Raw genomic sequence first — 17,007 nt, 5'->3', positions numbered from 1 at the left:
TAATTGGGTTATTTGTTTTCTTGGTGTTGGGTTGTATGAGTTCTTCATATATTTTGAATGTTAACCCCTTATTAAATAAATCACTTATGAATATATTCTGCCATACTGTAAGTTGCCTTTTTATTCTGCTGATGGTGTCCTTTGCTGTACAGAAGCTTTTTAGTTTGATGTAGTCCTGTCCCACTTGTTCATTTTTTATTTTGTTTCCCTTTCCTGAGATGTGTCCAGGAAAAAAATTGTTCATGCTTGTGTTTAAGAGATTTTTGCCTATGATTTCTGCTAAGAGTTTTATGGTTTCATGTCTAACATTTAGATTTTTATCCATTTTGATTTTACTTTTGTGTATGGAGTTAGACAGTAATCCAGTTTCATTCTCTTACATGTAGCTGCCCAATTTTCCCAACACCACTAATTAAAGAGACTGTCTTTCCCCCATTGTATATTCATAACTTCTTTATTGTGTATTAATTGACCATATATGCAGTGGTTTATATCTGGGTTCTCCATTCTGTTTCATTGATCTATGGGTCTGTTCTTATGCCAGTACCATATGGTTTTGATTACTGTAGCTTTGTAGTATAGTTTGAAGTTGAGCATAATATCCCTAGCTTTGTTCTTTTTCAGGATTACTTTGGCTATTTGGGCTCTTTTGTGGTTCTATAAGAATTTTAGGATTATTTGCTCTAGTTCATTGAAAAATACTATTTGTAGTTTGATAGGGATTGCATTGAATCTGAAAACTGTTTTGGACAGGATGACCATTTTGACAATATTAATTCTTTCTATCATGAGCATCAGTTAGATTTCCATTTATTTGTGTCTTCTTTAATTTGTTTCATGAGTGTTTTGTAGTTTTCAGAGTACAGGTTTTTCACCTCTTTGGTCAGGTTTATTTGATGCAGTTATAAATGGAATTGTTTTCCTGATTTCTCTTCCTGCTAGTTTGTTGTTAGTATATAGGAATGCAACAGATTTCTGTGTATTAATTGTGTATCCTGCAACTTTGTTGAATTCAGTTATTAGTTCTAATAGTTTTTTGGTGGAGTCTTTAGGGTTTTCTATGTATAATATCATGTCCTCTGCAGAGTGACAGTTTTACTTCTTCCTTACCAATTTGGATGCCTTTTATCTGTTTGTCTGATTGCCATGGTTAGGACCTCAGTATTCTGTTGAATAAAAGTGGGGAGAGTGGACATTTTTATCTTGTTCCTGATCTTAGAGGAAAAGCTTTCAGCTTCTCACTGTTAAATATGATGTTGGCTGTGGGTTTGTCGTATATGGCCTTCATTATGTTGAGGTACTTGCCCTCTATACCCATTTTGTTGAGAGTTTTTACATTGAATGGATGTTGAATTTTGTCAAATGCTTTTTCAGCATCTGTTGAGATTATTATATGGTTTTTATCCTTTATTTTATTAATGTGGTGTATCATTTTGATTGATTTACAAATATTGTACCATCTTTATATCCCTGGAATAAATCCCACTTGGTGATGATGGATGATCCTTTTGATGTATTTTTTAATTCAGTTTGCTAATATTTTGTTGAGAATTTTTTCATCTATGTTCATCAGAGATATTGGTCTAAAAATTTCCTTTTTTATAGTGTCTTTGTCTGGTTTTTGTATTAGTGATGCTGGACTCATAGAATGAGTTTGGAAGTATCCTCTCCCCTTCTACTTCTTGGAATACTTTAAGAAGGATGGCTATTAGCTCTTCATTAGTTTGGTAAAATTTGGCTGTCTGAAGCCATCTGATTCTGGGCTTTTGTTTGTTGGGAGTTTTTTATTATGAATTCAATTTTGTTACTGAAATTGGTTGGTTCATATTTTCCATTTCTTCCTTGGTCAGTCTTGGAAAGTTGTATTTTTCTAGGAATTTGTATATTTTTTCTAGGTTGTCCAATTTATTGACATATAATTTTCCTATAATTCTCTAATAATTTTTTCTATTTCTGTGGTAATTATTGTGACTATTCCTTTTTCATTTCTGATTTATTTATTTGTGTCTCTTCTCTTTTTTCTTGATAAGTCTGGCTAAGGGGTTTTCTATTTTGTTTATCTTCTTAAAGAACCAGCTCTTGGTTTCATTAATTTTTTTTCTTGTTCATTCTTCTCTGTTTTATTTATATCTGCTCTGATCTTTATTTTGTCTCTCCTTCTACTAACTTTGGGTTTCATTTTTTTTTCCTTTTCTATTTTCTTTAATTGTAAATTTAGACTGTTTATTTGGGGTTGTTCTTATTTCTTGAGGTAGGCCTGTGTACTTCACTCTTAGAATGGCCTTTGGAGCATCCCATCAATTTTGGACTGTTGTGTTTTTGTTTTCATTTGTCTCCATGTATTGCTTGATTCCTGTTTTGATTTGTTCATTGATCCCTTGATTATTTAGAAGTATGTTGTTTAGCCTCCATGTGTTTGTAGGCTTTTCTGTTTTCTTTGTGTAATTTATTTCTAGTTTCAAACCATTATGGTCTGAGAAGCTGCTTAATACAATTTCAGTCTTTTTGAATTTATTGAGGCTCTTTTTGTGGTCTAGTATGTGATCTGTTTTAGAAAACAATACATGTACACTTGAGGAAAATGTGTATCCTGCTGCTTTTGCATGGAATGTTCTAAAGATATCTGTTAAGTCCACCTTCTCTAAAGTGTTGTTTCCTTATTTTCTGTCTCATTGTTCTGTCTATTGGTGTGTTAAAGTCTCCTAATATGAATTGGTTGCAGTCTATTTCCCCCTTTAATTCTGTTAGTATTTGTTTTACATATTTAGGTGCTCCTGTCTTGGGTGCCTAGATATTTGCAATGGTTATATCCTCTTGTTGGACTGATCCCTTTATTATTATGCAACATTTTACTTTGTCCCTTGTTACTTTCTTTGTTTTGAAGTCTGTTTTGTCTGATACAAGCACTGCTACTCCTGCTTTTTTCTCCCTGTTATTTGCATGGAATATCTTTTTCCATCCCTTCACTCTCAGTCTATGTATGTCTTTGAGTTTGAAGTGAGTCTCCTACAGGCAGAATACAGATGGGTCTTATTTCTTTATCCATTGTGCCACTCTATGTCTTTTGTTTGGTGAATTCAGTCCATTTACATTTAAGGCAATTATTGATAGGTATTTAAGGCCATTTTATTAATTGCTTTCTGGTTGTTTTTGTAGTTCCTCTCTGTTCCCTTCATCCTCTCTTAGACTTTTCTCATGTTATTTGATGATTTTGGTGGTGCGATTAGGTTTCTCCTTTTTAATTTTTTGTGTAACTATTATAGGCTTTAGGTTTGTGGTTACCATAAGGTTCATGAATAGCTTACTTACTATATAATAGTCTATATTAAGTTGATGATTGCTCTATTTCAAACACAACCTAAAAGTATGGCTTTTTTAGTCTTCCTACTCCACATTTTATATGTTAGATGTCATAATCTGTCTTTTTTGTGTGTATCCCTTGGTTGATTTTGTGCATAGTTGGTTTTACTACTTTTGCTTTGTTTTGTTTTAATTTCTTACTTGCTTGGTAATTAATTGGTGTACTACCTTTACTATGGGTTTATTTTCACTGGTGAAAACTATTTAGGATTAAGAACATTTCTATCTACACAAGTCCCTTTAACATATCCTGTAATGTCAGTTTAGTGGTTGTAAATTCCTTCAGCCTTCATTTACCTATGAAATATTTAATTTCTCCTTCATATTTGAATGATACTCTTGCTGGATAGAGGATTCTTGGTTGAAAGTCCTTCTGTTTCAGTATGCTAAATATTTCATGCCTCTCCCTTTTGGCCTATGTAGTTTCTGCTGAGAAGTCTACTGATAGCCTGATGGGGTTCCCCTTATAAGTAATCTTTTTTCTCCTTCTGGCTGCTTTCAGTATCTCTCCTTATCCTTAATTTTTGACATTTTAATTATTATATGCTTGGTATTCTCTTCCTGGGGTTCCTTTTGTTAGAGGTTCTCTGAGCTTCCATGACCTGGGTGTGTACTTTCTTTCCCAGATTGGGGAAGTTTTCAGCAATCATTTCTTCCACAAGACCTTCTATCCCTTTGTCCCTCTCTTCTCCTTCTGGTACCCCTATTATGCAAATATTGTTTTGTTTGGAGTTATCACACAGCTCTCATCATTTTTTCATTCCCAGATGTCCTTTCTCCCTCTGTTCCTCAGCATCACTGTTTTCCTGTTCTCTAATTTCCGTCTCATTGACTGTGTCCTCTAATTGCAGCAATATAATATTCATTCCCTCCATTGTATATTTCATTTCAGTTACTGTATTCTTCAGCTCTGAGTGGCTCTTTTTCAACTCTACTATTTCTTTGTTGACGTCCTCCCTGAGATAATCTATACTTTTCCACAGATCCATGAGCATGTTTGTGACTGTTACTTTGAAATTTTCATCAAGAAGATTGATGATCTCTGTTTCATTTACCTCTCTTTCTGGTGACTTGTTCTGTACTTTTTTGGGGAAAATATTCCTCTGCCTCCTCATTTTGTCTGGGTTTCTGTCTTCCTTTGTATTAGATGGATCCACTATGCTTCCTGGCCTACAGAGTAATGGATTTATGAGGAAGGGATCCTGCAGTGCCCAGAAGCTCAAGGTTTTACTCCCAGTGCCTGGTTCTCCTTTGGGGTGGAGCTCCAATTGCTGTTGGTGGGCTGTGGGTGGGGCCATCTTTCTGACTGTGCCATCAGTGGTCTATCTCAGACCACCCCAATCACAGTTCACCTCAATCAGCCCTTCCTGAGCAGAGCAGTGGTACTTCTGCTGGGATTGTTGTGGGTGGGACCACCCTCTGCCTGCCCTGCAGCAATGGTGGCACTGCTGGGTTAATGGGGTGGACAGGGTGGCTGCATAGCTCTGGGTACAGAACCAGGACTGGCAGTCACCTTGTGGAGGGTCCTGCTGGGCCGGGCCACACAAGGAAGGAGCACTCAGAGCTGACTCCCACAGGCAACTCCCCAGTTGGGCTGAGAAAGCTGGAAAATACTCCCTCTGCCTGCCAAGCAGCAAAGTCTGTTGCTCCTGTGCCAGGCAGGCGGGTGCACAGAGAAGTGTCTCAGGGCTGAGCCAACAGAGTTAGGGGGCAGAGCGTTTGGGGCTCAAACTGTTGGACTGAGGGACGGCTGGGGAAGCATCATCCACCTGCCTTTCTCCTGTAGAGAGAGCTCCATCTAATTCTTCACCTCTGGCATTCTTACCACTGCTGGTAAACCATTCAAACTGCTTCCTCTGCTTTGGGTCTCAGCAGGACCAGCGGAACATGCCTGTCCTCCATAAGCAGCTGAAGTCTCAGCCTCCCAGGGTGGTCCCATTCCCCCTGGAGTCCAGACCCATTCATCACCATGTGGGCTCATGTTCCCTGAGCAGATCTCCAGGACCAGGTGTACAGAGTTCCTGAGTGCTTATTCCCTCCCTGCTCTGTTCCTCTCCTGCCCTTCTGTGGGTTGAGTTGGGGGAAGACTGGGGACCCTATCAGGGGTGGTTCTGCCACTTTACCCTTCTCTGTGCGGTCTTCTCTTCTTCCCCAGGTGTAGGTGGTCTGTTCTGCAGTATCAGGTCGTTTTCAGGGTTCATTGTATTTGCTGTAGCTGCTTCTTTGGTGTGCATGGGAGGAGGTTCCCACCTTGCCTTCCTACTCTGCCGCCTTTTTGCCCCCTCTAGCCAATTTATTTTTGTGATACTGTATTACCATGACTTTTCATGGTATTTAATGAAATGTGCTTCTGCCAGCACATTTGAAATAGTGAACACCTTTCTTATTTAGGTAACCCTTTGTTTACTTTGATTTTAACAGTTTAATGTGTTGGCAATTAGAGGTCTTTCTTTTGTTTTCCAGCAGGTGGGGCTGTAGCACAAGTTTTTGTTTTTCTTACCTGAGCTGCCTCCTGGCTGTATGCAGGAGCAGGCACTTTCCACCCTCCACCACTCTGCCAGAGGCGTCACCAGTGTGATGTGGCTGCTTGTGTGACCAGGAGGTGCAAGTGCATTGCCACTGCTGGGGTCACCAAGGCCATGGGTGTCACTTCTAGTGTTGTCAGTGGCCCTGTCATCACTGCCAGGGGCCCTGGGGTCATGGGCATTGCTGCCAGGGCAGCCTCAGTCACAGTTAACTGCTGTTTTACAGCTGCCAATTGCAGAGGCCACTGGTACTCCCTCATTTCCACAGCCCCCACAAAGTCCGATCCATGCACGGTCAGAGGTACACATGTAGGAATCTCTCAGGTGTCCTGGTGTGCTGTGCAGAGGAACCTTTTATTGGGTGGCGGATATCCTACTGATTGTAATTTGAAGGGGACAAAGGAAAAAACTCATGCCACCATGATGCTGATGTCCCTCATCTTTCATAACTTGGTCTTAACCAACACCGCACCCTGCAACTCTGAGGTTGGGTGAGGTAACCCCTCCCCAGGAACTGTTATGGAAAGTCTTCCTTACTCCTCTGGGAGCTCCTGGCCCCATTTCACCTTTGTAGTCCTAACAACATATACAATAGCTGACACAGAGCCCCTGTTCAATAAACATTTGACTGCATGAACAGCTGGTAGCTAGGAACTCTCTTCTCCCTGTTCTAAACCTCTTTGTGCTATTACTTAAAATCAAGAAAATCAATTTAATGTCTCTTTTTTCTCAAGACCGGAGTGTTCCCTTCCTCAGCTTCCCAGATGGGGCCAACTGAGGGGTCCCCCACTGACAGCCACAAGCTGGGCTTCTCTCTTGTAGTCAGAACCCAAATGAAAGATCTTGGGGGAATGGGAGCAGGTAAGGCCCACTTTCTAATCCTAAACGCAAAACAAGGGATCATTCATCCTACTGCATGTAGGGGGCTCATGAATCCAGAATATTAAAACTAGGGTCAGTCCAAGGAGTGCTGCAAGCTGAGGCCAAACAAGGTCCAGAACTGAGGTGCCAATCAAACTGGGGCAAGGCCCGAAATTTAGCAGGCAAGAGGAGAACAGTAAGAAGCATCAAGAAGATCATAGACCCAGGCATGACAAATTGTTTTGTTTAAACACAAGAAATTCAAATCCCTGGACAGAAGATAACATAAGGCTGGATTTAGAGATGGAGATTAAGTAGGAATATCCACAAAGTCCAGAGAAGTGTGAATCATGCTGGCAAGGATGGCATAATCTCACTTCACCCTGCTCTTTCCTAAAGAGACACATGTGTCAGGCTGTTCAGTTTCAAAATGCCCAAGTACTTGTCCTTCCTGACTGTAAAGCATATACAGCAGGACACTCAAGCACTAATTTTACTAATCAGTACCCCAAATCTCCCAATTCAGGGTTTTCTGGTCAAAATTTGAGTAGAGAACATAACTTGGGCATGAGACCGCACTGGCACCAAAGACTCAGATGTTTGGACCCAAGTCCTGGATACTCAGGGATTTTTCTGAACCCCACAACAGGTTATATTTTATTTTCCCAGGTAACTGTCTAGGATGATGCCCCAGGGATACGATCCAAGTGAGTCAGCTATACCTGGGCAGCGGGAAAGAAAGGCAGACCTGGTTCTGCTTTTGAAATACAGTCACTCTGCCCTCCAGTGAATGTAGCCCATTGATGTCAGGCTCTCACAAGATAACCTAGCAACTAAGGAGGCAGAGCCCTCCTTTGAGTAAGGCAGGAATGGAGGAGCCATGGTCTCATGTTCCAGCTTTAAGGAGAAAGAATTACATGGACCTAAATGTTCCTTCTAGGTTCATGATGTAAACACAATACTCATATTATTATAAACATAAGTAAATGTATAAATTTATGTTATTTATAAATATTAATGAATTATATTGTTTGTATTTATAAATATACATTTATATTACTCTAAATATTATAAAGACAACATTTTTATATTGTATATATGTTATACAATAATTTGTGTTGTCAAACCATTAAGCCAGCCTCAAAATCAGAAATGAAGCATCTACACCAAGATAGGGTATTTTAGGCAGAAAATGTGATAACACACCTAAGTAAGTATGAGACATGGGGGGAACTTAGTTATTTCCAAATCAGTCCAGAAGGCTTCAGAGTAGAGGTGGTGTGTTCACAAGTTTTCAGAAGAACAATGTGGAGGCATGCCCTCTTTGGGGAACACTTCCATCACAAGAAGTGCCTGAGCAGAATTGACTCAGGCAAACAAGCGCTTTCATATGAAAAACAACTTTGGCAACTGTAGTAGACTGTCTTCAAAATGAAGGATTTAAAAAAAGGTTTATATAAGTAGAGGCTGAAGATAATTCTATGTTTCTAAGGACTAACAGAAAGAATTCATCATCTTCCTCTCAAACAGTCCATCGTCCCGGTTTCCCTGCCAGTATGACCACACCCACCAGTCACTCAAGTCATAAACCTGGAAGATCGCTCATTTTCCCAACCTTCATATTCAACCTGTAAGCTAAATCTTGTAAATTGAATCTTCTAAACACTATGTATTTATTCTCCCCCATTCATGTCCTTCTTCATTCTTCACCTTAAGTGAACACTCTCAGATGCAAACCAAAGGCATTCCTTGCTTATGATTTTTAAAAATATTTTCCCACTGCTTTTATAGTAATGACTTTCATCAGAGCTACTAAATAAGAAATATCCAAGGGCCCTAAGGAAATGGTTTTTAATAGGAATATAGACAGTTTACTACTGGGAACAGATGGGGGACAGACTAACAGCACATAAAAGTTACTGCTCAGGTGGGACTACCAGCCTGCTGAAATGGAAAGCAATGCGTTTTTAGTGCTATCTGCACAGTTTCAGAAACTTCCCTAACAGGGCTCAGCATTCTGCTGTTGGCATTTATTCAATGGACCTACATGCCACCATCAAGTTAATGTCACTGAGTCAGAGCACCAATTGTGTCATCTCATGGCTCGCCTGCTACCCACCTAATTCAGGACCCTACACAACAGGACCTCAACCTGCCTTTCCAGCCTTATCTCCCATACAGCCAACCCTCCAAACACCTGGACTCTCTCTTAGTTTCTGTAACAGCCCTCTTCACACTTGTGCTCATGCTCCCCAAGGCATCTGGAAACCTCCCTCTCCTAGGCCCTTGGCATCTGAGGTCCTTGGGACTGACCAATTCAAAAATAGGTCTCTCCTCTGATCTCCTTTTTGCCATAGTATAAGAGGAATTTGTTAAAACATTGCTTTTAATTATCATTATGCATTAGTAGATAAAGAAAGAGAGCAAGAGTTTGTTTTGCTTTCGTGGGTGAAATACTGTGAACAAGAAGCAAAAGTAACAACTTTATATTGGGCATCAAGTTCTTACACAAGAATATATTAGTTTCGGTATTTTACCAGACTTACTAAGGACGATAAAGCAGTAGAGCCAATGAGACTTAGATCCCTGCTTCTACTAGGTGGACTTTAGGTATGGATCAGCCAGAGAGAAATGAGTACCAGCTTCCAGAATAACTATCCTGGAAAGATAAACACTGTAGGAGAAATAGCCCTGGTCCCAAAGTGGCATGCCTGCGCCCTGCCCCCTGCAAGCTGCTTGATCAGAAAAGATGCTGATTTCTCTGAAAGTGGAGAGTCCCCCAGCTATCAAGACCCAACCTGAGAGGTTATTGCCATCATGTCTGCCAACAGCCACATCCATCCTGAACAGGATCCAGGGGAAGTAGGGACAGAGCAAATGGTTGTCTTTGCTTCTTTCTTTATTTGCTGCACAACAAAGAGGCCTTATTTTGGTTTGGCTTGGTTTAAGGTTCTGATATTAAGAGTACTTGATTAGATTGGGCCATGTGGGTGGGTTAGAGAGAGAGAACTGGAGTAATAGGTTTCCTCCGGCCATTAACTCTTCTAGATAACCCAGCAAACATCCCCGTGGAGCCTACCTGCTCCTCCTTCCTGGGAGCTTAGCACTCAGATCACAGGATGTCAGAGCAGCCAATGAATCTGACCTTTCATGGTCTGTCGTCTTCTTAGGACAAAACATATTTCAAAGCACATTTGAAAAGCTATGTTTTTCTAATAAGGTTATGGAATGATATCTGCCCATCCCGCCTGAATGCCCAGAGTTATGGAAGCTCAAGCCAGTCCTCAGTCATCTACTGTGAGATGTACTATTCCACAGCCATTGACTGGAGAGTTAAAGACACAACCCCTGCCTCCCAGGGGCAACAGGAGAGGAGGAAACCAGGGTTGACAAGATAGGATCCAGGGTGGGCAGATGGAAAGAACAGTGTGATGCAAACAATGACAGAAGAAAAAGCACTTGAAGACAGCAGGACGGGGAAGTCTTCCCAAGGAGGAGGCCCTCGAGGGAGGGACTGTGTCTTTTGGAGAAGCGTCGTAAGCCCAATACAGACAGGGAATGGTGAGGTGTATCTTTTAGAAGCACCTTCAAGTCTTCCAGAGTAAATTCCTGCTGTCAACAATCAATTCCTTATTTAATTGGGACACATGCATATTTATGACCTAGAACTGGGACAGATGGGCAGCTGGGTTCCTTAGTAAAGAAATACTAGCTTATGCCATGGTTAGCTCCACTCACTATTGAAATGTTCTTCTCAATGTTAGTCATATCACATCAATTTCCTGCTCAAGAATTTACCAGGCTTGCTTCTGTCCTTTGGATCTAATGTGACCTAAGTTTCAATGTCATCTCCATGCGTACATGCCCACATTATTTTTTTACTCTCAACCTCCTCCTTTTATTGCAGCCCAACCCATTCCCTGACTGTCCCTTCTCCCAACTGCTTCCTTCCTCCTCTTAATCTTGAGTAGACTGTCCTCACCATTTGGACAAGAAAGAAAGGAAGGAGGGAAGGTGGAAAAGGGGAGAGAGATGGAGGATAAGGTGGCAGAGAGGCAGGGAAGATGGAAGAAAGAGAGAAAAGGGAATAATGTGTCCCCACTGAGCTATCTAACTCCTCCCGGCACGTATTTTGTGGTTTCGCCCCCGCAGCCAGGAGACGGATCCCTTGTCCGACACGCTTCCCAGTTCTAGTGCTCCTCCCTGAGGCATTTTATCTGCTCTCATCGATTCTGTCCTGTGATCCCTGCAGTCGGCTCTGCCCTAGAGAATGACATTAAAGGAGACAAGTTAACTTTCAGCCAGAGATGCAGGGAGCAGGAACAGTCCTTTTAGAGTCCACGTTCTTCACCCAGCATGTTTCAGGTTGCTTATTCCTAGTCCTCACGGCGACACAAATATGAAAGAGGTATGAACTGAAATGGAGATGCAATATACTGGGTTTTAGCAGAGTTATCTCCAAAGCAGTAATTTTTCAAGTGTAATGGCAAAGCACCAAATGAAAATGCAAATACTTCAGTCTAAAGCCAAAGCCAATTCTGAGTGATTTGTCTCAAAAGAATTAACTGAATTTGCCAAATGCTCTGATATTCTCTAACCATAATTATACTTCATAATTTGTTGCAACACAGCATGTGGAGAAAGAAGGGCTGAATTAATTGTACCATTTTTGTGACCTCTAGACTTTCTCCATTAAGACCAAGTTAATTTCTCAGCCTGGGAAGATTCATTTTTTGTGGAGAATACTATCAGCAATAAACCCAGAGCATAAGTGAGCAGTGTGCACAAACGGCTGCTATCAAACAGCTATGTGATCACACCCTAATTCCGCTTAAATACAATTTATGTCAAATACATTAACAGAGGATGTGATGAGCATTTGATTTGTTCTGACTTCGAAGGCAAATAGCATAATTTCTCAAGGATTTGGATCTGTGTTTGTGATTAGGCAAAACTAATAAGTAGGAGTGTTCACATGGAGGGCCATTGATAGGGTCTTGATTCATTTCTGGAAGACAGGCTTCTCTGCAGAGACACCTGGGAGATCTTTTTTCCAAGGCACTACAGATCATGCCCGTTACATTGGGCACATGCTGTTTTGAGGACGTCTCTTCATCTTTCAAGCATTCCCTGAATATGTAGACAGCACTTGGATAGTTTTGAGATGGTCCAAGTCAACGGCTTGGGCTGATGCTTTGACCCCAATGTGTTTGTGAGGCAGGCAGGACTGTGGAGAGCACTTTAGCTGATGGTTTGAGCAAGTGGGTTGTTTCAGAGCATCATTCTGTTGCAGGTTGAGAAGTGCCTCATGTGCTGGCCAGGTGCTGACCAAGTTCTATCTGTTTCTCTGCATAGGATCAGGATCGCAAAGTTTCTCATTCATAGCTAATGCCAGTCAACAAAGGGATGGACTCAGAATTTATCAAGATAAATATTCAGTGTTCCATGATATTCCTGAGGGACTAATTTTACTTTAAATTATGTGCTAGTTTTTAAAAACTGATACTAACCTGATTTGGTTTTAATGTGAGGAGTTGGGGATATAAAATTTAAGCAAACCTGAATTATTCATGGCCTCTTCTAAGTCTTCTCGAGCTAGATTTTCAGATGCTGTCTACTGTTTAGATTTTTTTCCATTGATGATGTTGAACATGAATGCTAGTTAATTCTAGGACATTGCCCTGTGATAAAATTTATTTCTACATGTAAATTCTACTTAACCCTTAACAGTAAAAAGTGTCAACAAAATTATTGATGAAAATGATAAATCAGTGATAACATGGCTTTAAAGGTGATATGAGTATACATTAACAAGGAATCAATCATTCAAGTGTTACCATATCAGACATTTGTAAAACACTTGGGACAGGTTAGCAATCAGCATACTGTTTTTTCTTATTTTCCCTGAAAAATAGGGAAATTAAGCTAAATATCTGATACATGGCAAAGGTCTGACATTACCATGACCCAGAGGATTCTGGGAATAGCAGGGCAGTACCCAGCAACCACGGCCCGGAGGACAGGAGCACACAAGTGTTTAGAGGAAGGACAGGATGGCAGTAGGCATCCTCAGAATACGCCCCAAGCCATTAAGTCTCAGGTTTGTAAAATGGCACATTTTGATGAACTGTGCTCTCACTGAGAAATGTCATCACTCTTTTAAAATGTAGAGTTTCATGTGTGACCAGCCAATCTACATGTATGCAGTTGGGAGCCAGAAGGAAATATGGAGACATTCAATGTATTACGATACTTCTTTGATTACCACAGCTCTTGGAACTTTTGAGATGATATGTGGTCCAAACCTAGGATGAAGTTGGTTTTGCCGCCACCTGGAATGAAATTGTTTACAAGGCAAATTAACAGTGGAGAGATAAGATTTTGGATGAAAATTTCATATTGAATTTTAAAACACCCTTCAATCACATCAGAAACAGTCATTTATGTAAAATAAATGATAAGCGAATTATATTTGCACATCATTTACCTGAAAGTTCAATTCCTCAAAACTTCAAGCACAAGTGTAGTCAAGAGTACAGAAGTGAACATGACCACACTCCTCCCATCCCTCAGCATTCAGTCCGAGCCTCACTTCCCCTACAGAGCTGCGCACCATGCTCCCAGGGAGTCGTGTAGCTGATGCTTACACAGTTCTGAGCACTCGCTTAAAGGTCATATATTTATTTCCCTGAATCTTCCTCCTCTGTGGGCTGGGAACTTGCTGAGAGAAGGGACCAGGTCGTTTATCTTTGTCTGTGTGTGTACTGCTTATATGAAGGAGTCAATATTTGCAGGAAAAAAAGAGGGAAGAGGAAGAGGAAGAAGATAGAAGGAGGTGGTGGTGGGATAGGAGGACGTGGAGACTGAATAAGGAAGGAGAGGAAAGTCCGTGCAAAGGAAAAGTAGAACACTTCCAGGTTATCATTTTAACATGAAAACAGACTACCACATGATGGAACATAATATGCTAATGTAAAGAGCCATAGAAGAGAGACAGCAAACAAACACTTAGCTAAGCAGACGCTTTATTCTCTGAGCTCTAGTAATTTAACACAGCAGCCCAGAACCATGTGGGGTAAATGACCCATATGGGGCACAAGACTGAGTAGTTACAGAAATAAAATACAAGGGGAGGGCTGAGCTATAAATGAATATGAGAACCTGTTACTTAGATCTGGAGAGCAAGGACTTGCTCAGGGTGGACTGTGTCCAGAATCCTAACTGGGACCAAGTTAATGGCACTAGCTGACGAGCTTAAAGAAGGGCAGGAGCAACAAGCCAAGAAGGTCACTATCCTTACTTGGACTCTCTGTCAATCTTCAATTACTTTGATATTTTCTAAACTAACTTTTCTTAAAATGATGGTAAGGCTTGGAATTATAGTATAGCTAGTGTATTTAAAGTTGAGAGGCAAAAATGTTACCAGTTGGGTTCTCCTGAGGCAGACGCTTGAGATGGAGTTTGAGGTACAACATTTTTTTGAATCCCAATAAAGGAACTCAGAGGGAAGAAGTAGGGTTGGGCAGAGGGAGAAATAAAACTGAAATGCAGCCCTGATACAGCCTTAGCCAACCCAGTAGGAGAGCAAGAGCAAATACTGCTGGTCATAATTGCCCATGACATGTCCAAGTGACCAACTTTTTATATCCCTGCTTTGCTCAGTCACCAGGTGCAGACTGTCCATAATGGTTTGACCTCAGAGAACGTGACTCTCTATAGCAAGAGAAATTTTACTTCTTTTCTAATTTGGATGTCTTATTTCATTTTCTTGCCTGATTGCTCTGGCTAGGACTTCCAATACTATGATGAGAAGGAGTGGTACCCGTGGGCACCTTTGTCTTGTTCCTGATCTTAGAGGAAAAGCTTTTTGCTTTTCACTGTTGAATATGATGTTAGTTGTGAGCTTATCATATTTGTGGGCCTTTATTACGTTGAGGTACCTTTCTCCTATACCTAATTTGTTGAGAGTTTTTATCATGAAAGGATGTTGACTTTTGTCAAATGTGTTTTCTACCTCTACTAAGATGATCATGTGATTTTATCATTCATTCCAATAATGTGATATATTACAGTTACTGATTTGCAAACATGAACTCCCTGCTTCCCAGGGATAAATCCCACTCGATCATGGTTTACGATTGTCCTATTGTATTAGTGAGTTGCTATTGCCCTCTTGTGGTTGTAAGATGATTCTCTTTCCTCCAAGAAAGTAGCCCTTGGCTTGATTATGTCCTGGGAACATGGAAATACAATTTTTAGGTCTCTCAACCATGTAGCCAGTGAGTTTTATTGTTCCATACTGTTAGGGTGCTACAAAGAAAAGTAAGCCAAGGAAAGTGCAGACATTGGATGGTGACAAATACATAAGTAATTTAAAACAGAGAATAAATAAATCTCACACCTGCCATAAAAACTTGACACTACCTTAAATATATTAGTGACATGAATAAACCCAATTGATGGATAGACTATGTTCTTTGTAAGATTTCAAAAGCCTTTTTGAAACATTTCAGCATAAGACAAGATTGTGATTCAGAAGTAAAACAGTTTCCAATTTAAGCTTATTTTACAATGGCACCTATGTCATCCATTTCCATAACTCTCACCACCTAATACATTGTCTAATATTTAGAAAGCATTCAATCAAGTTTTTTGAAGTTGTAAATGAATCCACACAAGTGCATATGTCAAATGGCTCACCCCATAGGCAGAATATTAACAGCTAATATTTAACAAGAACTCTGTTGTGTGCTGGCAGGGTTGTAAGCACTTAATATGCATTCACTCATATGATTCTCATGACAACCCTATGACATAGGTACAATCATTATCATTACTTTTTTGCAGATATGGGGACTTGCCTAGGCTTTGAGTAGGATTGTACTCACTCCCCACTTAAACCTAGACATGAGCATATGACTTGCTTGGGCTAGTGAATGTGAGTGGAAGGGACATGTACTTTCAGGCAAGGCTCTAAGAAGCAGTGCATGGTTCACTACATTCTTTTCCCCTTCCAAGATAACCATGGAAGCACATATCAAGACAAAACTACCAGCCTGGTCCCTGAGTGACTGATCAACTAAAACAACCCATGTTGGACATGTAGCACAGGCAAGATATAAACCCTCACTGGGTTAAGTCACTGAGATCTGGGGGCTTGTCTGCATCTTCAGTATAACTTGGTCTATCCTGACTAACATTTATTAAGTATGTAAACAATGCAGTCAAGGTGCTAAGTTCTCTACCTACATCATCTCATTTAATCATCAAAACAGTCTTGCAAGGTAGATACTATTATCCCTATTTCATAGTTGGGCTGGTAACCTTGGAGATGTTAAACAGTTAAACCCCAGCTGCTGAGTGGTACAACCAGCAAAGCACATTCAATCATCATTTATCACTTGCCTCTTAATAGCCATTCACTGCATGGGCTAGAAAGGAATGAATAAAATGGATGCGACATGTTCTCAATCAAGGAAGTTGCCATCTTAATTGAGAAAGCAAATAAAGATAACTAGCCATTAAAAAGAGAAGCTAGTAGTCTGTGATGGCCTGAATGTTCAAAGAAGACTCCATGGGAGGGCTGGAGAGGTAAGCAGCATTGGTGAGGAGAATATATTTATATTTGTGGAACAGAAAGAGGAAATCTCAAGCAACACAAACAGCATAAGAGAAATGGACAATGGCAGGAACAAGAAGCATGTTTGTGGGGAACAATGAGGCTAGCTAGAGCAGACGGTTCAAGTTGAAATAGAACAGAAGATAAAATCAGGCAGGGAAAATCTAAAAGAGTATGGGACCTGTCAGGTGGAGGATTTTATTCATTTACTCATTCATTCATTTGACAAAGAATTTCTGACCACCTCCAATAGGCTCAGTACAGTACTGGGCCATATACAAAAAGTAGAGTTTGTGGGTCCAGGGGAAAACAGATATTGATCAAATAATTATAAGGGAAGTAAGAAGTAAAATCGGAGCAAAGGAAGGGACCTCCAAGAGGAGGGGCCTTCAGAGATAGTGACTCAGTGACAAGTTGGTTCATAGAGCCAGTCAACCAGTGTTTGTTGAACTTGCAAGGCTGAATAGAGAACAAAGGATAAGTCTCAGATTCATTATCCTTGTCTGGATGGCCAGACAATATTAACTGATTTATGGGACAGAAATGAGAGGCTTTTCATGGTGCTATAAGAAGAATGTCTTACCTGGTATCACAAGACCAGGGTTCAAGCCTTCATGACAGCATTTAAGATCTGTGTGACCT

This window comes from Manis pentadactyla, chromosome 1, assembly GCF_030020395.1.
Source record: "Manis pentadactyla isolate mManPen7 chromosome 1, mManPen7.hap1, whole genome shotgun sequence".
Lineage (NCBI taxonomy): Eukaryota > Metazoa > Chordata > Mammalia > Pholidota > Manidae > Manis > Manis pentadactyla.
Note: the sequence above shows the minus strand (reverse complement) of the source record.